Consider the following 25,114-nt stretch of genomic DNA (forward strand, 5'->3'; position numbering starts at 1 on the left):
TCATTTTTAAATGGAAACAGAGTCCTGAGCTTTTTTAACATTAGAGGTAACTAAAAACATTTCCCATACAATTCATATGGGTGAATCATTTGATTGTTTGCTGATAGGTGTATAGATAATATAAAATAATTTAGACATAGTACAAACTTCCTTGGACCTTTACATTTGATCTTAATCCAATTAAAGTCATCAAGAAACAGACGTATGTTGAACTAATGAGAACACAGTGTGCGAAGAGTCAACATGGCAGAGTTAACACTGCGGCTATGGCAACACTGAAGAAGGGACACAATTCTTCCTGGAAGAGCAGGGCTCTGAGAAAGCTACAAAGAATTCGTGATATTTTACTGGGGCCTCACAGAAGCATAGGATTTCACCAGTTGGGTGGTAGTTATCCTTGGAAGTAGTACTATATTACTCCCATAATGGGGAAACAGAGAGGGAGTATAATCAGCAGGTAGTGAATGTAGGCTTTGGTTCTAGGCAGACTGGCTGGAGTCTGCACCTGCAACCACACAGCTCTCCTATATTGGGGTATATAGAGGTGTGGGAGGAAATGTGTACTGAGGTTGTATGATGGTATGTCCCAGGAATGGTGGATGATCAGGGGGCATGACAGAAAGTGATAGAAAAATGAAGCCGAAAAAGGTAGAAAGGAAACAGCCTGTTATCACACACAGAGTGATCTGAATTCTACCCCCCACCTTGTACTAAGATACCTTATAAGGACTCTTGAATCCCCAAATCTGCCCTTTTCTAACCAGAAGCTGATTGCCACTATATACAGGGATGGAGGAAGAGAGCCTGTGGACCACATTACTATGAGAGAGAATGCAGTTCCTTATCGGCAAGCAGAAGAGAAAAAGGAAAGGTTTACAGGAAAATCAGGCAGAAAGTACAGAGGTCCTGTATACCTCCCCACATGATGTAGTTTTCCCTATTATTAACATTTTGCATTGGTGTGGTATTTTTGTGACAGCTGATGAACCAATATTACTATATTATTAACCATAGTGCATAGTTTATATTAGGGTTCACTCTGTGTTGTGCAGTTCTATGGTTTAGTTACTTTTATTCTGGTAACATATATATGACATAAAATTTCCCATTTAAACCATTTTCAGCTATACAATTCAGTGGTGTTAATTACATGCACAATGTTGTGCTACCATCACAACTATCCATTACCAAACCTCTTCTATCACTCAAAACAAAAACTGTACCAGTTAAGCATTAACTCCATTCCCCAACCCCACCGTCCCTAAGAACCTATGTTCTAATTCTTACTCTATGAATTTACACATGCTAATTATTTCATATAAGTGAGATGATACAATGTTTGTTCTTTTGTGTATTGCTTATTATACTCAACCTCTTCACGGTTCATCCATTTTGTCCACATGTATCAGAATTTCATTCCTTTTTAATGCTGAATAATATCTCATTGTATGTATATACCATAAGTTATTTTTAAGTTCATCAGTTGATGGACACTTGGGTCGCTTCCACCTTTTGGCAACTGTGAATAATGATGTTATGAACACTGGTGTGCAAATATCTGTTTGAGTCCTTGCTTTCAGTTCTTTTGAGTATATACCTAGAAGCAGTATTTCCAGGTCATATGGTAGTTCTATACGTAACTTTCTGAGGAACTGCCAAACTGTCTTCCACAGCAGATGCACCATTTTATATCCCCACCAGCAACAGATGAGTATTCTTCTTTCTCCACATCCTAAAAAACACTTATTATTCTCCTTTCTTTTTTAATAATAGCCATTCTAGTGAGTGTGAAGTGGTATCTCATTGTTTTTTAAAAATATAAAAAATATATATATAAAAAACATTTTAATGTATACATGTAAATACAAGCATTAATAAATTTTAATGAACAGTCTCATATTTTTTCATACATAAATGATAGCATAGTCAAAGAAAAATAGACTAAAAGTGGCAAATTAAAAAGAATCCCTTGAATTCCTCTCAAATATTTATACATTTCAATTGTAAATGAAATGTCAATAAAATTATGTCCTGCGCTGTGATATGTACCATATTTACATAACTTCCCCTTATCAAAAACAAATGTAAAAATGGTTTTCAATTTTCCTTCAGATAAATAACATTTTTATACTGTTCTAGAGAGTACTATGTAGCTTCTACCCTACCACTCCCATCCTCTACTCCTCATCCCAGTAACATATTGTATTTTTGTCACATCATTAGGCCTGTTGAAAATGTTCTTATTTATTCATCTTCCATTTATTTTCTATATTTTTTATTAGAGAAATTGTGAGCTTACAAACAATGTACACTTTGGGTAGAATGTTCAAGGCATGGGACTGTAGAACACAGTGAATCATGTGATAGAAGATGGACTATGGTACAGTACAAATATGAGTGTTTTCTCATGAACTGTAACAAATGTACAATACTAATACATGGTGTTAATAATAGGGGGTACATGGAAAAAATATACCAAGTGTACACTATGGACCACATTTAGTGGTAATGGTCCAATCACGGTCTTTCATAATATGTAACAAATGTTCCACAACAATGTAAAGTGTTGTTGGAGAGCTGATGTATGGGAATTATGCACATTATGCATCATTGTGGTTCTGATTTACATTTCCCTAATGGCTAATAATGTTTAGCACCTTTTCATGTGCTTTGTGGCCATTGTATATCCTCTGGAGAAATATCTATTCAAGTCTTTTGCCCATTTTTAATTGAGTTGTCTCTTTATTGTTGAGTTATGGAATTTTAAAAAATATTGTGGATATTAAATACTTATTGGATGAGTGGTTTCCAAATATTTTCTCCCATTGTATAGTTGTTTTTCACTTTCATGTTGAATTCCTTTGACATACAAAAGTTTTTAATTTTGATGAAGTCCAATTTATCATTTTTGTTGTTGTTGTTGCTTGTGCTCTTGGTGTAATGTCTAAGAAATCTTTGTCTAATTCAAGGTCCTGAAGATGTTTCCCTATATTTTCTTCTAGAAGTTTTATAGTTTTAGTCCTTACATTTAGGTCTTTGAATCCATTTACAGTTAATATTTGTATATGGTGTGAGGTAGGGGTCCATTTTCATTCTTTTGCATGTGGATATCCCATTTTTCCAGCATCTTTTGTAGAAGAAATCACCATTTCCTTCACTGAATTGGCACCCTGGCAAAAATCAATTGGCCATTGTTTTAGTTTGATAAAGGCTGCCAAGGAAATATACCAGAAATGGGTTGGCTTTTACAGTGGGGATTTATGAACTTCTAAACCTTCAGTTCTGAGACCATGAAAATGGCCAAATCAAGACTTGATCAGGAGATGCTTTCTCCCCAAGCTGAAGCTGTTGGTAATTAGGCATATGGTGGCATTAGCTCATCATCTCCCTTTTCCCCCAGGCCTCATAGCTTTCAGCTTTCTGGCTTCAGTGCCTCCACCTACTTTCAGTGTTTTATTGATTTCATCTGCTGACTCCCATGGCCATCTCTCTCAGCCTCCAGGGGTTTCTCTCTCTCCTTGCAGCTTTTTTCTGTATCTTCAGCTTTTTATTCCTCCATTTATAAAGGACTCCAGTAAAAGGATTAAGACCCACCCTGGATCACACAATTTATCAAAGTTCCTAGTATTAGAATAAGTAAACTGCACCCTTATCATTTAGATGGGTGAGTTCTGGAGTGTTTTTGTTTTTTTTTCCCAAAAGTCAGTTAATGAATTCAATAAATACTTATTTTCCATCTTTTTAGTCTGATGTGTGGATCCTAGGATCTGATGGCCTAGTTTCTTATCCTACCTTCTCAGCTTACTGAGAAGTAATTTGGACAAATTACTTAACTTCTCTAATTTCCTATCCTTCAGCTATATATTGGGAGTAAAATAAAGTACCTACCTCAAGAATGTTTTGAGGATGCCTTATTCAACAACCTAACCAACTGTTTCTGCTGCTGCTATAACTTGATATGTCCACCTCTATGCAAATTTCCTCAGGAAAAAAAAAAGTAGTATATAAATGCCCTTATATAGTAAATTTCACAATGTGAAATGAATGCATGAATAAGTATTAAATATCATAGGTGTTTTGTGAAGGAAATACATCAATGTGGGTCAGAGTATGTGGAGAAGAACCATGCCATGCAAACGGGTTTTCATAGCAATAAAATAGGTACATACTGTCTTTGCTATTAATCACCAAAGTCATCAACTACTAGAATATTAAAAACGTTAGTGTTTATTTCGATACCAATCATTAGAATTTATGACAATTTGGGCAAAGTCTAGGCTGAAGTTTAGTTGTTTATAGCTACATAAAAAGGTTTTAATCATGCAAATTAAATATAAAATTTTATTGATGAAATAAAAAAAGCCATACCTTTATTTACATATCAAGGGTGGACTATATATGAAAATCTATTTTTCAGTATAAGTCAATTCAAACCTTGTCCCTGATAACAGCAATGGAGCTATTTCAAAGAGGCAGAAATGCCTTTAACTTAAACAACTGATAGGTTCACTGCCCATATGTTTACTATGTTTGAAAGTCCTCACTATTCCGAAGTTAGGTTCCCTGCTCATATGTTTATTATGTTTAAAAGTCCTAAACTACTCAGAGGTTATGTTGTTTTAGAGGGAATAAATAAACATGAGTCTGTGGAATGCTTCAAATGCCAAGTGCAAAAAGTCCCTGATCCTTTGCATTTGGACTCAAGGGAAAATTCTGAAAACAGGAGAGTGTAAAGACTATGACCTAGACTTATCTTCCAGCTCACCACCCAAGGATTCAAGTCTGCTCTTACTTTGTATAGAACCCCTTTGTAGTCACACAAGGGAGTATGAGGTGTAAAACTGGAGAAGTGGACACAGGTGGTGGCACCTAACAGGAAGTAAGCAGAAATAGTAGCTGGTCATATTAATGTTCTCAGTGAGAGTGGTGCTATCCAAACAAAACAGAATCTGTACCCAGCAAAAGTACACATGGTGGGTGAGGGATAGTCCATGCCATCTGGGGAAATGGCAACAATACTCAATTGATGGAATAAGTATAGCAAGTAGTTGGTGAGATAGTCAGAGGAAAAGAAAATGGCCAATGCCTATTAGTAACTGATTGAATTTGTTTATGAAAACATGTGACAACTCCTGCAGACTCCCTGAAAAAAAAAATGTGATTAAAGAGGGGGCTTTGCAAGAGGTCATGCATCTTCAAGGGGGGCAAAAGATAATGAAATATGGGTTATTCATCCTTCTTTTTCCTCAGTAAATATCTGCTAACAACACCATATAAAATTAAAGAGAATTAATGGAATAAACAAATTTGCAAAAAATATAATAATAACTAGATGGACAGAATGGGAGGGGTCCAAATCAATATCCTTTGTAGTCCTCAAGATGCCTTACCAGCTTTACACTGTGCAGATTTTTTGAAAGGCACAAAGCTTTAAATGCCTTATATCTTACTCAAGAATGTCACTAGTTAAAAAAGAATGCTGATAATTTCCTGGTTTGAAAAACCTGCCTGGGGGAAGTAGTCAAGACTGAGCTTGTATTATTCAAATATTATATTAGTGCATAAATAGTTGTTTTGAAGGAGGTAAGAGAAGAATTTCAGAAGAATGCTGGATTCTGCATTTCGGGAGGAGGTGGGTGGGCATGAATTAGAAAAGTAGTGAAATATTAGGGAGTACCTAACAAAGCAAGGTAAGAAAAGACTGCCCAACCCAGTACTCTGCCGCATTTCTTTGGGGGATAAAAGCCCATGCACATGACTTAGAACTAGAACAAAAGTAGTATCTGTCAAACTGTGTAGCTGTACAGGTAGGGAATGAATGAATGTATGAATGAATGAAAAATACATCTAGCAAACTATCTCATCAAATATTGAATAGGAAAATGAATTATTCCAGTTAAAAAATAGCAGAAAGGAAAAACCAAAAAATGCTTGCATAAGTTAATTTTTCATTTATTTTTCAGTACTTTTTTAACTTTAACAAAAGTCTGTTAGTGTTAATTTTTCAGGGTAGTTAATGACAGTCTTAGAAGTTAAGGCCATTCTGATCCAAATTTCCAGTGTCCGTGAAAAAATAAGAAGCATTATTTAAATTGAGCTTGACCTAAATTTACGTTGACAGTTCTCTACTTGGTGGTAGGGATTTAGTGAAGAGACTCTATGAGAGCCCAAATTTTGAGGAAGGAGAGATGAGAGAATCTTCCAGAGCCCCTTCTTACTTTCTACTTATATCCTCAAAAACTTTCAAAATTTAAACATTCCTCCCACAATGAGTTACATTACAGTAAATTAATATTTGTCTTAGTAATAGTTATCATAGAGACTAAATTTTGAGAAAGTAACATGCTAAATAGAAACAGTTGTACTAATATGCTGTAATTTGTTATACTATTGATAATCTTCTGAAAAATAAAAAGTATGTTTTATACATAGAGATTACCTGCCACTAAATAAATCTGCAAAATACTTGTGTTCTGCCAGGGTAGTTAAATGTGCAGTTCCCTGGCTTCCGAAGTCAATTATTTTGACTGCTTTCGTAAGGACAGGAAGCTTGAGGGCAAATAAACCCTAGTGTAAAACACTATGGAAAAGAAAGAAATAGCAAAGGGAAAACACTTCTGTAGTTAAAACAAAGATAAATGATACCATGGAGACACCAACGAGACAGTTAAAATGTTATGTGCATTGGCAAAAAAAGCTCGAGAGCCTCAGGGAATTTTTCTTGGGCATAAACTTAAAACATGTACTGTAGGGAAGCGGACTTGGCCCAATGGATAGGGTGTCCGCCTACCATATGGGAGGTCTGCGGTTCAAACCCCGGGCCTCCTTGACCCGTGTGGAGCTGGCCCATGCACAGTGCTGATGCGCACAAGGAGTGCCGTACCACGCAGGGGTGGTCCCCACGTAGGGAAGCCCCATGTGCAAGGAGTCCGCCCATAAGGAGAGCTGCCCAGCGTGAAATAAAGTGCAGCCTGTCCAAGAATGGCGCCGCACATACGGAGAGCTGACACGGCAAGATGATGCAACAAAAAGAAACACAGATTCCCAGTGCTGTTGATAAGGATAGAAGCAGTCACAGAAGAACACACAGCGAATGGACACAGAAAGCAGACAACTGGGGCGGGGGGGGGGGAAGGGGAGAGAAATAAATAAAAAATAAATCTTTAAAAAAAAACATACCCTGTAATTTACTACCAATAGACTAATTCAAAATGTACAAAAATAAAGACAACTAAAGAGCATGACTTTAAGATAAAAGATTGGTTAGTTGTATTAGTTACTCTAATCACCATTAGATAATTTTGAAATTGCGTAAAACATAATATTTCCCCCACAGCATGTTGTCTAATGCCATCAATGCAGTAAGAATTATATTAATACCTGTTGAGCATAGGCATGAGCACATTTAATCAATGGTAGGTTACCAGAAATAAACATTTTAAAAATATTCAACACCAAACCAAACAATTAAGCAACGATAAAGTTCATGTAAAAGGGTTGGAGATTCTCAAAATAAGGAAACCTCGGCTTGGATTAAACCTACTATACCAAAAGACAGGCGCGCTAGGTACACTGGGTCATCTATACCCCAGAGAACCCTATGATAGTTAAGTAATCACTAAATATCACAAATATTCTAAGCACCTTATGTTTATGACATGTTACTGTGAGTCACAGATACAAAGATATACAAAACAAGATCTCTACTATCAACAGTTTATAATCCGGTATAGCAGATAAAATAACCACAAAAACAGTATGAATTAGTTTGTAAAAAGTGCTAATTAGTAATATAAACAAAGGGCTATGGATGTTTGGTAGATGTTCCAGTTTGATAATAAAGCTATGATCTTATGGAGTAAAGGGCATTGAAGCATTGCTACATTTTGATAGATGGAGAGAGATAAAAAGGGGGGAAAATACAAAAGCATAACAGGCACAAAGTTGCAAGGCTTACTTGAAGACTAATAAGCAATCTGGTGTGGTGCACAAGATATAGGTAGAAGATCAATTAGGGCCACACAAAGGGAGTCTTTGAATGCCATTTGCTAGGTAACTAATGAGGAATAATGAAAAGTTTGTGATTCAGGAAAGTATTTTATAAAGAATAATCAATAGATCAGAACTATTGTTGAAATATTAACTTGGGTGGGGAGGGGAGGTTGGAGGAAGGACAGAATAGTTGATAACAGTGACCTGTTAGAAAGGTAATAAAGTAACACAGAGCACTGATGTTCAGTAACAAGGACTAGAATTGGGATGGATTTGGAATGTAAACGAAGGAGCACATTCAAGAGATCTTTTGCAGAAAGAATGAACAGTGTATGGGGACTGATGAATTCTGGAAGTGAGGGAGAAGGGAGAATCCAGAGTGACCACCAAGGGACGGAGAGCTGGTGCCTGCACCAACAGTAACGCTTGCCTTAAAGACAGCTCCACTGAGCAGGTGGCCTCCACCGTCACATGCCAGATGAAAAGCTACCAGTGCATTCCCTTTGCTCAGGACACCTCAATTAATTACTCAGCCCACCACCTGGCCTGGCTACCTGATCTTCTATTACCATTCAGTTTGTAATTCAACCTCTTCCTCTTCCTTAGACTGTGACTCAGCTTCTTCATTCTGGCAAAGGAGCCACATAAACCTTTCTTCATGTCTACACCTGGTTCCCAGGAACCCCTTACCCAGACTTGCTCCCACCTGGTTTGTCCTAGTTTCAAGGGCAGGACTTGCACTGAAACATACAGAAACAGGTTAGTCTAGAAGAGGAGCGAGTTTTGCTAAAGTTAATAAATTGATTTTAGACATAGTGGGAATCTAAGGCATAAGGGAGTCATCTGAGAAGGGGAGATAGGTCTAGCTGGTAGCTAGGCATACAGAAAAGAGGCCTTGGCTATATAATTGGAATTTTCTAAATGGAGAGGAAAGTTAAAGCCATTGAAAAAGATTGCAGAAGAAAAATAAAGTCAAGGATAGAAATTCTGATAATGTTCCAATGAGGAAACAATGAAAAAGAGACTAGGAATAATATAATGTCAGGAATGCTATGAAAGATAATTTTTTTAAAGTGGTTACATAGAGATCAAACTTGTTTTTCAATTTTGATACAGAGATGACCTCAATATGGTTTAAGGAGAAGCAAATTTTATCAAGTACATAAAGAGTAAGTCTGCTAAAAAAAATAAGGTGTGGCTCTTCTGTTCTGAATGCTGGGCTCTGAGCCAAAAATGCCTTCATTCTAATCCTGCTCTGGCAAATTTACCCCAAATCACTTAAACTCTCTGCCTCAATTTCCCCACCTGCAAAAATGGGGATAATGATTTTGACCTACATGTTGTAAGGATTAGTTAACGTCATATAGTGCTTTGAAGATGAAAAGTGCTGAGCACTATCAGTGGATGTTGCATAACTAATTGCCTACAATACTAAAAATTTTAGCCTTCATTTTATTCAAGCCGCAGCTATCAAGTAAAAGTTTGCATTTCCTTAGTGACATTTGCCTTCAAAAGGTATTATTATGTTGTCATTTAAAACATACCTAAATCTTTTCTACCTAAAATATATAAAGTTCTAGATCCATTCAAAAGTCTATTATACCTTTCAATTTACACTTCCAGTGTACATTTTCAGGACAATTATTTGATAATAAGCACTCATTACAAGTATTCAATAAGTGCCAAAAGGTAATAGCTTAAATTATACATTTTTAGATTTAATTAATAACATTAAGCAATTAAATGATAGACGCAAAATGCAAAAGCACAAAGCACAAAGGTCAATCATGTCCTCATTTTTAAATAAACTTGAAGACCTGAAAGTGTACAAACTATGAAGAAAGAAACTTTTCAATCCATTAGACCTTCAGTCTGGTTTTTCTTGGGTTTTTCATTTTTTTAAAAAATTACAATAAAAGATGCAACAATACAAAAATAATTGGTGCTAAAATGAGCATGCCCCCCTTCCAGCTCCCTTTCCCACTCTGATGGAAGCCATTGCAAGCCTTAGCATGTGGCCTTCCAGACTTTCTTGATATACTTACAATACACCCATACCCATATTGACTTGTTTTGTATTTTTCTACAGAAAGGATAATACTATACATACAACTTGCTTTTTTCCCACTCAACACTACAGCGTGGATGCTCCTTCTGTTATTATATCAGAGCTCCATCACTGTTTTTTATTTTTATTTTTTTATTTGAGAAATTGTGAGTTTGCAAAACAATCATACATACCATACAGGATTCCCACACACTGCCTCACCACCAATACCTTACTTTGTTGTGACACATTTGTTACAACTGATGAAAAAACATCATCATAATAACTGCTATTGATAGTCCATAGCTTATATTTGGTGTATTATCCCACAAACCATACTGTTATTAACACTAGTATTAGTATCGTATATTTGTCATAGTTCATGAGAGAAGTTCTCATATTTCTACTGTTAACCACAGTGCATCATTCCCCAGGGGTTCGCTGTGTTAATAGTTGCATGATGTTCCACCAGAAAGTGATAATTTTCTTAACCTTTCTCTTAAGAAACATTTTGTTCTAAATTTTGCCTTGTAAATAACGCTACCATGGAAACATACATGCAAATCTTACATTTTGATGGGTACTGCCAAACCACCTCCATGATAATTGTACCAATTTATACTTCCACCAATACACGACTGCCCTCTTCCCTAATTCCTTGACAAAATGTAACATTATCTAAGTTTTTAATTTTTATCTAATAGGTAAAAAATGAACTCTTGTAATTTTATTTCATTTTTCTGTTAATTAGATCAAATATCTTTTCATGTACTTGCAATAGTTTTTTCTTCTATAAATTACCTGCTCCTATCTTTTGTCCATCTTTCCATTAATTTCGTCAGCCCTTTCTTTGTGTATTAATGGTATCAATCCTTAGTCTTCTTTTTTTTCATTAACTTTATATATGAAGGAAATAAGGGAATGAAGAATTACATTGAAAGCGGGGACACTAATGTTAAACAGAGAGCTCTTTGAACTCAAATCAGCAAGTGCTCTGTGCAAGTGCTAAAGGGATCTAGGCCTCACAGCTAGAGGGTGGTGCTTCACAGCTGCTAACAATTGGTCAGATGATGGAAACAAGGAGCTCCTTCCCCTTAGTGAAATAAACTGTGGCGGAAATCTTTACAAATCTCCTCATACTTAAATTTGGAAAAACATTTCTCTACGGCATTGTTCAAACTGTTTAATTCACTTAGTTAAATACATCTTGTCAATTTAACATTTTCTGTATTGTAAGCAGTTTTGACATTTAGACAATTTATCAATGGCTTCTTCATCGTGGCCTGCTTTCTTTCTATTCATTACTTACAACAAATTAAATTTCACTAATATTTAAAGATCAGTGCTGACCTTTGCATAGTCATTTTCTAAGTTCCTATTAATACAAACATCTTGTTTGCTGATGCTCAATTTAAATATTTTTGCCACACACAATTTTCCATTATTCCAAAGAGACTCATATCCAGTTGTGGTGCCTTCTTTTCATGACCACACAAATTAACTGCAATGGCTTAAACCAGACATTTTGGAGGAAAAAAAGATATGCCTCCATAAGCAAACCATCATCATCATCTACTCTCAACACCACCTCCAACACATGTACCCACTTTTCTGATCTTCAAAAATATGGACATAATTAGTACAACAATAAAATAACAAAGAAAATAGAAATGTTGACAATGTGATAATGATAATTCTAGATTATAATAATTCCATCAATATAGTTTTATGCTACACCTGAAGAGACAGAAAGAATGTGACTTTGAAGAAAAAATAAACTGAATTTCAGGAATAATTCCTAAAGAGCTGAGTTAAAGACACAAGAACACTGAAATGCTCTCATCTAAACCAGTACTTAAATACTGAAATAATTTGTCAATTTAGAGTTAGTTTTAAAAAGCTTGTAAATCAAAGACTGTTGTGAAGTGAGCAAAAAATGAAAAGTTAGACATCCTTTCTCTTCAAATACAACAGAGAAAAATTTTGAAGTAGCCTGCAGCTATACCACCTCAATCTTGTCAGATTTCGCTTGTCAACACTCCCCCTCCTCCAAAAAACAAACCCTAGTAACTGCTGAAAGAAAGGGCCTCTTAAAAAGTGGAATATTTCATGCAACTTGATAGTTGTACACTTTAAAATCTTTCTTTCCCAAAAAAGGAAGAATATCTACCAAAACTAAGAAGCTGAAGAACTCTCCCAATGTGGTGAAGTGAAAGTGGTTGACATTTTTAAACACCTACTAAATGTACTTTATATTCATTATTTCATTTAATCCTCTGAAATTATGAACTGAATTGTGTAAGCATGCACATGCATATGTATTTTGTACAGACGTTTTCTGGACAGGGAATGGCAGTTTCTCCAAGAAGTCCATATGCCTCCTCCCCGAATCAACTCTGATAGACACTAAAGCCCTTATTCTACAGCGGTGGAAACGAAGGCCTAGAGAAGTAAAGTAATTTGCACAAGTTCAGTCAGCTTATGGTTGAATTCTAGTCCTAAATTAAGTTATCTCAGCAGTGCTCTTTCTACTCTACCTCCCTCTATCTCTCTCCTGCCTAAATGCTGCCGAAAATATAGAGTTTTGGTTGAGCATCTGCTTAACCACCTGAGACAAGTGTCAGTTTAGACTTGTATAATTAATCCATGGTGAACCATGCAGACAGAACCTATTTAAAATAAAGCATTTGTTTTGTTTTACTTATATAGCATTGGATGAAGTTACAGTACTTGAATGACTATTTAAGGATTATTTTTAATTAGCAGAGCAACAGTTTGTAAGTAATTTCATGTATATAAAACAGTGAAATGGCCCTGATAAAATTACTATTTGTTAGGCACTAAAGAACTTCACACTATTTGCTTAGCAAACTTCATAAATAATACAAAAATAAGCCAACATGAATTACTAATGTTTTATGACTGACTGTTAAATGAGTTTATGTTTTCCTTTTAAGTCACTGCATTATATCAGAGAAGCTTTAATTCAATTTGCACAACCCTTATTTGGTAGCAGTTCCCATTTAGTACTCAGTCTCTTGCTATTTTAATGAAATGTAAACATTAAGTCCTAAATGCTTGCAGTTTTATAAGAATTCAGCAGCAAATCCTTTTATATTGTGATTGTATCTTTCTTCATACTCTTTCTTCCCTGATTGGTTGTTTCTGCCTTTCCTAATGGTTTGTCAGAGCATTCTTATTTATACATTACTTCTGGTATTTTGTTTCAATGACTGAATGGAGAATCAAAGCAAATAACTCAGGGAAGAATAGCCTTTTCTTACTGAAATGAAGGACTATGAATAACCACCGAGGTCCCCTGAGAATGGATCAATTTCACCTTAATACATTTAACACAAGCATACATCATCACAGCTTAAAATTTTAATGATTCCTTAATGCAGTAGGAAATTAATAATTACATGATATTTAAAAATCAGTAGAACAAAACCAGGACGATTTTAGATTATGATTCTATTTTATCCTAAAGTCCAAACAAATCATGGGTCAATAAAAAAAGTTTCCTATACTTTTAAAATTGTACTGTATAATGTTATTCAGTATTAAATAGGATAACATATTTGGAAATATGTGGCAAATAATAATTGATCAATAAATGTCAGTTTCCCTTTTCTGAATATTCAAAATGCATAAAATAATGAGTCTGATTTCAGTATTGACTAAGGAGAAAATGTTCTAATTATTTTAGAGTTTCATTGAGTATAATTTCATCTTCTAATTATGTTTAGTTTGGTTCAACCTACATTTATGGAACTTCTGCTAAGTGTCAACCATCAGACTAGGCAGTGTGCTGGTTAATGAGGATATAAAAAAGAAAAAACCTGCTTGTTCTTAAAAAGGTTATGACTTAGTGAATGCTCGAGAGGGAACAAAACAATGAACACAATTACATCAGAGTGTGCAAGTAAACAAAACCATGTCCAAGGAAGAAAGAAACACAAAAACCTTATTAATTCTAGCATCAAATACAACCTCAAACACAATTTTAAAAAATCATACATGCATTTCCAGGACCTGAGAACTCTTCAAAGAAAATGAATGTCTATCATGTGACCCAATCACAAGACTCTACTGTATTTTAAAATTCTAAGGTCACTGTTACTTACATTTGATGGCTTCTGAAATTTTACATATTTTATCATTGATGTGTACATTTAATGTAATATTGGTTTTTTCCCCCTCAGAACTTGCTATTAAATCAATAGCAGCTAATAATCAGTGGCAAATTAAAGGCAAGGAAACATAGGATAAATCCATGCTTGATTGGTTTCTTTTGGTAGCAGGACCAGCTCTAAGTTACTTGACATACATACAAAGTCCTGCATAACAAAACCACCCCAATTAAGATGGTATATTGAACACACATAGTTACCGTCAATCTCTTGAAACCACACTAAAAATGACAATTAAAAAAAAAACCTCGCAAGACAAAGAAAATGAAAAAGCAAGATAAAATAGATAACAGATGCCAACAAAATTTTGAAGGGTGAAAAGCAGATGGGCAAGAGACAACTGATAATAAGATAAGAGAAAGATGAAAGTAAAATGCCAGTTAGGTAAGAGTCAAAAAGCACAACTATGGAACCCTAGAAAAGCTCACATCCTGCAGTTACCAAATACTTCTGAAGGAATAGCTGTGCTTACGATTGAAATAGAGAGAACTATTTTAAAAGACTGTATAAATAATTCTAAAACTTCTGGGTGCCCCTCACTGCCAGGACAACTGGGCAATCACCCCTCCTTAACCATAGAAGAAAACTGGAAATTGACTCTTTTGAGAGATTGTTTAAAGGTAACATTAAGAGGGAAGCGGAGGAAGCGGACTTGGCCCAGTGGTTAGGGCGTCCGTCTACCACATGGGAGGTCGGCGGTTCAAACCCCGGGCTTCCTTGACGAGTGTGGAGCTGGCCCACGCGCAGTGCTGATGCACGCAAGGAGTGCCCTGCCATGCAGGGGTGGCCCCCGCGTAGGCGAGCCCCACATGCAAAGAGTGCGCCCCATAAGGAGAGCCGCCCCGCGCGAAAGAAAGTGCAGCCTGCCCGAGAATGGCGCCGCACACACAGAGAGCTGGCACAACAAGATGATGCAACAAAAAGAAACACAGATTCCCAGGCTGCTCACAACAAGAGAAGCGGACAAAGAAGACAATGCAGCAAATAGACCCAGAGAACAGCCGACACGGGGGGGGAATAAATAAATAAATCTTTTAAAAAAAGAGGGAAGTAAATTTGGCTCAATGGATAGAGCACCTGCTTAACACATAGGAGGTCCAAGGTTCAAACCCAGGGCCTCCTGACCCATGTGGTAAAGCTGGCCCATGCGCAGTGCTGATGTGTGCAAGGAGTGCTGTGCCATACAGGAGTGTCCCCGCATAGAGGAGCTCCACGCGCAAAGAGTGCACCCTGTAAGGAGAGTTGCCCCATGCGAAAAAAGTGCAGCCTGCCCAGGAGTGGGGCTGCACACATGGAGAGCTGACAAAGCAAGATGACGCAACAAAAAGAAACACAGATTCCTGGTGCCACTGACAAGAATACAAGCGGGCACAGAAGAACACACAGTAAATAGACACAGAGAGCAGACAAGTGGGGGAGAGGGGGAAGGAAGAGAAATTTTAAAATAAATAAATAAATAAATAAAGGTAACATAAGAGACAAAGGAATAATGAGGGTGGGAAAATGCTACTGGAAACAGAGAAAAGGAACTCATAGAAATAAAAATATGAAAGACAAAATTTAAGATTCAAAAGAATAAAAGATACTGTTGAAGTCTCAGAAGGAAAAAGAAATACATACACACATACGTATCAGAAGAGAAATGACAAAGAATTTGAAGAATCAGTCAGATCATTCAATATCTCCCTAAGAAAGAGAACAGAAAATAGGGAAGAAATTATCAAAGAAATAATACAAGAAAATTCCCAAAACTGAAGAACATGAGTCTCCAGGTTGAAAGAAATCATCAATTACCCAACACAATGAATTATAAAAGGCCTAACCCCAAACTGTGGGGAATGACAAAATATCCTAAAAGCCTCCAGTGAAGGAGGGGAAAAAACAGATCACATAATTGAGTATCAAAATGGCATCAGACTCCTTAAAAGCAACACTGGAATTTAGAAGACAAGGGAGCAATGCTTTCATCTTCTGAAGGAAAACTACTTTCTATAATTCAAAATCTAGCCACACCATCATTTAAGTGTGAGGTTAGAATAAATACATTCAGACAAGCATAGTCTCAAAAATTAACTATGCATAATTTTTCAGGAAATTATTGGAGAATGTGTCCCACTGAATGAGGGAATAAACCAAGAAGGAGGAATATATGGGGTCCAGGAAATAAAAGATCTAACATAAGAATAAGAAAAAGGAAATTTCCAGAATGATGAGGGGGAATTCTAGGATATCTGTGCCTTACGCAGAAAGCAAATTAATTAACTCCAGAGTGAAGCAGGAGAACAAAGAACTCAGAAGAAATGTCTCTAAGAAAAATAAATAAATAAAACTACGAGTTTAGATTACCTGATATATTTGAACTTACTGAAAGATTTATACTTCTGCTGGTGAGGTTGAGAATGAAGAAATAATAGGTGTATAAAAAATAAGCAGGGAAGTGGACTTGGCCCAATGGATAGGGCGTCTGCCTACCACATGGGAGGTCCGCGGTTCAAACCCTGGACCTCCTTGACCCGTGTGGAGCTGGCCCATGCACAGTCCTGATGCACACAAGGAGTGCCGTGCCACGCAGTGGTGTCCCCCATGTAGAGGAGCCCCACGCGCAAGGAGTGCGCTCCATAAGGAGAGCCACTCAGCGCAAAAGAAAGTACAGCCTGCCCAGGAATGGTACTACACACATGGAGAGCTGACACAGCAAGATGATGCAACAAAAAGAAACACAGATTCCCAGTGCTGCTGATAAGGACAGAAGCAGTCACAGAAGAACACACAGCGAATGGACACAGAGAGCAGACAATGGGGGGGGGGGGTTGGGAGGACAGGGAGAGAAATAAATAAAAAAGAAATCTTAAAAAAAAAAGCAAATAAAGACAATTATTAATTGCAAAGGAAACAAAAATGTGTATAAGAAGAAAAATGTAATTGTAATATACTGCATGGCTCAGCTTTGGATATTGACATAGATAGAAAGGTATAAACACACAACATTGATTTAACCAAAAACTGTGATTTAGTTATGTTGGAGGGGAGAGAGGATTGGTGTAGGGAAAGGGATGGGTGCAGAAGTAGGGATTAAATCCTCCTCTTCCAAAATAAGTAGTAAATTATTTTTTAATGAAGAAATAAGCAATTACATTGTTTACAAATATGGAGGTTAATACCAGAAGGAAGAGCTAAAGAATTAGACACAGTTTCTTCGGAAAGTGTTAGAAAAGAGGAATCCTTTTGCTAGTTATGAGTTTTGTAGAACTCTTTTATCTCCCCACCCTGAAATAGTTCCCATATCTGTTTGCTTGTTGTTTTGTTGTTGTTGTTTTTGCTCGCTGTTTTCACTTGTGTCTGCTCATTGTTTTTTTTTTTCCTGTCTGCTCGTTGTCTGTTTTTCCTTTAGGAGGCACCAGGAACCAAACTGGGACCTCCCATATGGGAGGTGGGCACTCAACTGCTTGTGCCACATCTGCTTCCTACTCATTTTGGTTTTGCTTGTTGTCTGCTCATTTGTTTGTTGTCTGATTGTTGTTTTTGCTCACTGTCTGTTCCCTGTCTGCTCAATGTCTATTTGTTGTTTGGTTGTTTTTTTCAGGAGGCACCAAGAATCAAACCCAGGACATCCCATGTGAGAGGCAAGTGCCCAACTGCTTGAGCCTCATCCACTCCCCTGTATTACTCTCTTTATAACATATTATGTGTTATTTCAATTTAAAGAAAAAGTGTCCCACCTTCTACCGAGTTTATCAGAACACATTTGCAGATGGAAATAGCAGTGAACAGTGAATAAATGCTTCATCCCAGGTGCTTTGCCTTCCCCTTTGCAAATGCCTTTAATATCTTGGTGAGCATCCTTTATTCTCCTTCAAATTGATGGTCTGTTTAACCACATGGGTTGCAGCAGTAATAGAGTTAATCATACTACCTTGACAGGCACTTTTCATGAAAGAGTATTTTCTATTAGAAATAAAGGTAGAATTTTTCTAGGATAATTCACCATTTTGGGTTTGTAGTATCCATGATGTCACCTGGCATTTAAAAATAGGTACAAAACAGCTGGGCTGCCCACAGTTTGCCTTTATTATTTACGTGTGTCAGGCTAACTTAAATCTTTAGGTAGACATTAGCCGCACAAATACAGATATGAAGCTCAGGAGTGAGATCTAGAATGGAAATGTGCATTTGGGCACCAACGATAATGCTGAAGCCACAGATATAAATGGAGAGAGAGGGTGGTAGCTAGAGGAGTCTCAAGCCTGAAGGAGAGTTTTTTTCTTTACTGGGGAAGTTGTGGGTTTACAGAACAATCGTGCATAAAATATATGATTACCACATTATCCCCTATTAGTAACATCTTGTATTGGTGTGCAATATCTGGTACAACTGATAAAAGCACATTTTTAACTGTACTGTTAACTATTTAACTTAGGGTTCACTGTGTAGTGTAGTTCCAAAGATTTTTATTCTGTTATCATATATACAACCTAGCAGTTCCCCTTTTAACCACATTCAGATATATATTTCAGTGCAGTTAATTATATTCAGTGTTGTGCTACCAACATCACCATCCATTAGCAAAACACTTCCATCTTTCCAAATAGGAACTGGGCTTGTTTCTTAAGGTAAAAGAGATTTGGGGAAGCGGATTTGGCTTACCTGATAGGGCATCTCCGTACCACATGGGAGGTCCAGGGTTCAAACCCAGGGCCTCCTGACCTATGTGGAGCTGCCCCACGTGCAGTGCTGATGCACGTAAGGAGTGCCCTGGGTGTCCCCCGCATAGGGGAGCCCCACGCACAAGGAGTACACCCTGTAAAGAGAGCCGCCCTACGCGAAAACAGTGCAGCACGCATGGAGAGCTGACGCAGCAAGAAGACACAACAAAAAAGACGCAGTTTCCCAGTGCCACTGACAAGAATACAAGCAGACACAAAAGAACACACAGAGAATAGACAACGGGGGCGGGGGGATAAAAATAAATATTTTCTTAAAAAGAGAGAGATTTGAATTACCAATTATTCTTATCACTCCTATTTATACAACTACTCTTCCCATCTCCTTTCTGGAGGAATTAGTCAGGGCCTGGGCTGTAACAAGCACAGCATCAATAAATGGTTTTGGTGCTAACTCTAGCTGGAGCTGTGTGTCTGCAAACTGTACAGTTCAGGTTTTGGCCCAGGTAGTGCCTGCCAATGAGAAGGTATGTAAGTATTCAAAGCAGGGTTTGCTATTTTTTTCAGTAGCATTAATAAATATTATGTCAGTTATTTTGTAATAGAGAACAATTAGATGAACTACATATTTTAACTGCAAGGTATTTATTTATAGCTTAATATATATAATTTGAGTTGTGGTGGGTTTGGCATGAACACTGAAATCTATGCATCCTCTTTTGATGAACATTCCAGTTTTCACTAATATAAAGTATGTAATTTGTGAAATTAATGTTTGATATGGTTTAGTCATTTCAAGCATAAATTTTATGATGTGACTTCTCCATTGTAAATTATTCAAAAAGTAGCACTCTCAAAAGTACTTTCCAGGGGAGTGGGTCTAGGCTCAGTGGTCATGTACCTGCTTCCCATACACAAGTTCCTGGGCTGAATCCCCAATACCTCCTCCTCCTTCTCCTCAAAAAAAGTACTTTCCATTAAAAATACTTGATAAAAGGCACAGTACTGTTACAGAGATATGGGTCAATTTCTAAAAACCATATTTGTGTTGGACATTGTTAACCTCCTATGTATAATCTAAATCATTGATTAAACCAATAAGGAAGCAAGTACAATTTGCCTTTAGAAATTGCATTTACTTGTTTCTAAACCTAGCAAGTTCAGAAAATCTCCAATGTTTTAGTGTTATTCATTTTATGTTCGATCAAGAGAGAGAAGAGGGAACGGTAGGAGCTCAGTGGTTGATTGCATGCTTTGCATGTGCAAAGTACCAGGTTCAATCCCCCTATCTCCTAAAAAAAAAAAAAAAAGATGATGTGTCATAAACTGAAATCAATTCACAAAAAAAAAAAAGAGAGAGAGAAGAAAGTTCTCTTCTTGGCTAATTATAAAGTACCTACTGTGTGCTGAGTGCTTTGTATGCATTTTCTCATTTATACTTTACAACCCCCATATTTCCCTATTTCATAAATTAGAAAAATGATAGAACTGTATTTTTAACTCAAATGTCTAATTCCAAAGCCCATGCTTTTGCCACTATATGCTTCTTTCATTGTAGTATATTTAAAACAATTTTTTAAAAGTTCTTTTATTAGGTTAAATATATGAGGAATACATTTTGGATGTGGATAAAATCTCAAAATAATACGCTCCAAAGGACATCCAACCTTTCCATCTTATCACCAACTCCTTTTTCCCTTCCCAACAATATGTAATACACTATAACTACACAGAAAACAAAAGCCTTAGCCTTTTAAGCCTTTCTCACCAATTCCATGTCTTCTTTCCCCTTCTTGGCTCTATTTATTATAAATCATATCCTGATCTTTCTACTTTCACTAATAACATCCTAGCCTAGGTGACTTTATATCTTGCCTGGAGTACTTCAAAAGCTTCCTGGCTGGTCTACCCATTGCAGCATTTGAACCCTTCTAGTCCATTTCCTACATAATTGTCAGCAAAATCTTTTATAAATATAAATTTTATTGTTTCATTTACTTGTGTAAAACTCCTCAAAAACATCTCATTACACTTGTTCTAAAGTCCTCCTACAGATTTACATACCCCTATGTGATTTGGCTCCTGCCTTCCTGTTCTATGTAGTCTTCCTACTCCTTCCCCCGTCCCCCAAAAGACAAGTTAGGGTGAAATTATAGAATCTCAGATGAAATTCAATAAATCTGGACTTTATCCCATAGGTCAATGGTTTTCAAACTTCTTTTTTTTTTTTTTTTTTTTTTTTTGCAGAACACATTTGTCCTTAAAATCTTTCACATAACTCCAATACATAAAAGTTGAAGCACAGTTTGGGTGGCCCCTTCCAACCACTAATACAACAGTTCCCTAAGGCCAGATGGCTAGACATGGAGCACCATCCTTTACTTCTTGATTTCCAGTTGCATTGCATTACCTGAAATGGCCTTCCATGTTGCAACTTACCTCTCACATTTTGACTTTCAGCTTTAAGTCTGTAATATATCTTTGACTTTATCTTCCAGATTACGATTTCAGTCTCCAGTTATATCTATTACATTGTTCTGTCCTTCTAATATACATAATTAAAATTTTGACAATTACATTTTTTATTTGAAAGAGGTCTTTCTCATTGCTTTCTTTGGTGTAGAGATCTGTTCTTGTTCCATTATCTTCTGCAATCTCCCACAGATGACTGATAAAATACATTTTATGTGCTCTTCTCTTTCTTGAATTCAAAGTTTCATCCAAATCAGCTGTTTTTCATTTGGCTCTTCTTTTCCATACTATATTTTTCTTAATATCTGAAATCCTTGGATATCCATTCTGATTTATAAATGAAGACAAACCTTGAAGAGTATACACGGCTGGCCCAGGTTTTCTCTGTGAGATGGACCTCTATTTTCCCCATCAGATCATTTTCTGTAGAGGGCTGACTGCAGGAATGTAAGGCACCATGACCATGTTAAGATGTGTAGGCTGGACTAAGGGGCAAGCTAGGGAGGCCCCAACTGGCAAAAAAGAGAAGAGATTTACTCTGGTAGTGGAATGTTTTCATCTATTTCCCCGCTGAGCAGGACTGCCATTCCTTTTGATTTTCCCTCCCTTCCATATCTGTAATATAGATAAGTCCCCCACCCCTATCAAGTCACTTCAGGTTCTACTGCTTCTTTCATGCCCTTATAGCCACACTGGAACCACTGCCCAGCTAGGTGGTTTGCCTTATGTATGTTTTTTTTAATTTCAGAAAAGGGCAAATGTCACTGCCTGCTGTTGTGTGTTTGTATGTGTGTACGCACATGCATGTGTGTATGTATGTTCTGAAGAAAGAGGAAGAACTGGGAAAGGAGACTGACCATTCTCCTATGAAGGCACAGCCCTTTAATTATCCTGAATACTGTACAGAGAACTTAAAAGTTTTTGAGGTTCAACTTTCATTCACAATTGTTATTTTCTTACATGCCATTTTGGGTGGTTGTTTTCCAAATAAAACTCATGCCTTCTGCTTTCTATCCAAACACCTCAAAATTTCTGATTGCACCATTTCTTGTTATCAACAGCGTTGAGAATTTAATTTTTATCCGTTTTTTAAAATATGGAAAGGGAAGAGAAGTGGTGCCATGTATTGGAAAAGTTATTTTAGAAGGGAGAGGTCCTAGAATATTTATAAATTAAGAGGAAAGAGACAGTGAAGTAATAGAGGATAAATGTATCAGAATAAAAATTCAAAGCTCTTACCATAACCTACCCTCCAAACTCATCTTTTACTAACTACATTTACCCTTTAGCTCACTACATTCCAGAATGGGCTTGTTTTCTGTTCCTCAAAAAATACCAAGTCATGCCTGCTTCAGAGCCTTTGTATTTGCTATTCTCTTTATCTGCAAATCTTTTCCCTGTAGTTTTTATATGGTTGGCTGCATCTCATGATTCAGATGTCTGTGCAATGTCACCTCTTCCTAAAAACTTTTCCAATGACCCTCATCTATAATAGTTGCATCCCAGTTTCTGTCACATTGTTCTGTTTTTGTTTTGACTTTATTGAGTTTATCCTATTCTAAGATAACCTTGATTATTTCTTTGCTTACTTGCCTGAATGCCTAGACTAGCATGAGCCTCCAAAAGGGTGCTCGGTAACAATCCCCACTGAATTTTCAGTGCCTGGTACACAAGGGGAATTCAATTATACTTATTATAATAAGTATTCAATAAGTATTTGATGAGTAAGATTTGGGAAGAGAACACATAGCCAATGAAGCAAGCTCTCAGGAAAAGTCAAGAGAGAATAGAATCAACATCATAGTTGGAGGGTTAGCCATGAGAAGAAATAACTTATCTCTGACACAGATGGCAATGAAGGTAGGATACAGATTAAGATGTTTTTGAAATGTTGGGAGACAATTTTCCTTGGGTCTCCCATGTTTCTGCAAGCAACGTACTGAATGCCTTTTGTTCCAGATCATCTTTTTAAGGATAGCAAACTGTCTTGAAATATAGCATGTCTAATGGAGCAAAGGGCAGGCATACTTACAGTCCAGCAGAAAGAAGATAACTTGTCCTTCCCAGGCAAAAGGCAGGCATGCTTATTGCCCAATACAGAAAATTTAGGTTCCTTACACTCAGGGTTCTTCTCCTGCAACGTAACCAGCTGCATGTGCAGGTAATATCTGGCCCTATTTATGTCACCCTGTGGGAAATGGGGTTTGGGGAACCAATGCAAAAATGCTGATACTCTGGTTACTCTGTAACTGTGAATTATAAACTGTCCTTCGTCTTTGTCCTAGCAGTCTCTTGTTTTCTACCAGCATACATAAAATGGCAGTGGGCTAACTTATTAGTGTGCAAAGAGGGTAAAATCTCTGACTTGTCACACTTCTTTATGTGAGACAGAGATAAAAGTAAGACAACTTAAGCTTGATGACATTTTCTTCTAATAAAAAATGAAGTACGGTCTTCTATTTAGTGAGGCAGGGAGAACAGTGGGAAGCGTAACATCTGTGGTTTTGGAAATAGTCATGAGAAAAAGAAAAGAAAGTAAACTAGAAATGAACATCTTTTCACCCTGTCCCTTCTACCAGCCAACAAATTGTTGATTTTTCATGATTTTTTGCCTGATTTATGTTAATTTTCTGTCTCTCTAGCCATATAGTTTTTGCCTAGCTTCAGGCCCTCTTTCCTGGGCTATTTCAATATTCTCTCCAATGAACCCCTTTCTGCCCAATTTATCTCACTGACAGACAATCTTATCAAAAAACAAGTCTCATCATATCAATCCTCTATTTTAAAATCCTGCTTTATTTCCTTATTGTCATGACAATCATTTTAACAAGACAATCAAGGCCTTCACAATCACTTCTCCAATTACCTTTCTATCCCCATCTCCAACACAAATCCTAGAACTGTTACTAGCTGGATAGCCTTATACTTTCCTACCTCTTGATAAGAAGACATACCTAGAACACATTTCTCACCATTCTGTCAGATCCTTTTCAGAAGCCTAGTCCTCCATGCAGCAATCCTGTTCCCTAGCCAGACAGAACTTCTTCATCTGAAATCACACAGCAGTTTATACTTTCTGTATCATGTGGATTTTCTTCTACAGTTATGTTTCTACTGTAATTACCTGACAGCTTTTCAATCCCTCACATCCTTTGGTTTCAGTGTCACTGCACTCTCCTCATTTTCCTCCAGCTGCTGCTTCTTAGTATCTTTTACTGGTTCTTCTTTCTCTGTCCACTTCTTAAATGTTGGGTTGCTCAGGGTCCTATCCAGGATCTTCCCCTCCTCTCTTTACACCCTCTCTCCAAAATATCTCACTCATTTCTATCCTTCAGTTACCACCTGCCTGCTGATGACTCCCAGTGTCTAGTCCCTATTTCTTCATTGAGCACCTGGTTTATATATCCAAGCACCTACTTACCATCTCCACATGATATCCTACAATACCTTCAAGTTTTACCTTTCTAAAACTGAATTCCTATTCTTCCCTATGGTTCCAATCACACTGAATGGAACCGCTGTCCACCTAGTAGCCTAAACCAGAAACTTGAATGTTACCTTACACTACTATCTCTTCCATAAACCTCCACATTCAGTCAGTCACCAAGTCTGTAGCTGTTACTAGGTAAATATTTTGCAAATGCATCTACTTCTCTCCATTTCTATAGCTGCCATCACAGTTTATGCTCCCAACACATCCCACTCAATTACTCAAAAAGTCCTCCTCACTTGGTATCCCTTCCTCTAGT

At 36.9% G+C, this 25,114-nt stretch overlaps 1 protein-coding gene across 4 annotated transcripts in view; it reads right to left on the bottom strand.

Annotated features, from left to right (window-relative positions):
• Positions 1–25,114, bottom strand: part of WDPCP (WD repeat containing planar cell polarity effector) — a 407,401-nt gene that overhangs the window by 286,633 nt on the left and 95,654 nt on the right. The gene's annotated exons all lie outside the window — the stretch shown is intronic.

Source organism: Dasypus novemcinctus, chromosome 17, assembly GCF_030445035.2.
Source record: "Dasypus novemcinctus isolate mDasNov1 chromosome 17, mDasNov1.1.hap2, whole genome shotgun sequence".
Taxonomy (NCBI): Eukaryota; Metazoa; Chordata; class Mammalia; order Cingulata; family Dasypodidae; genus Dasypus; species Dasypus novemcinctus.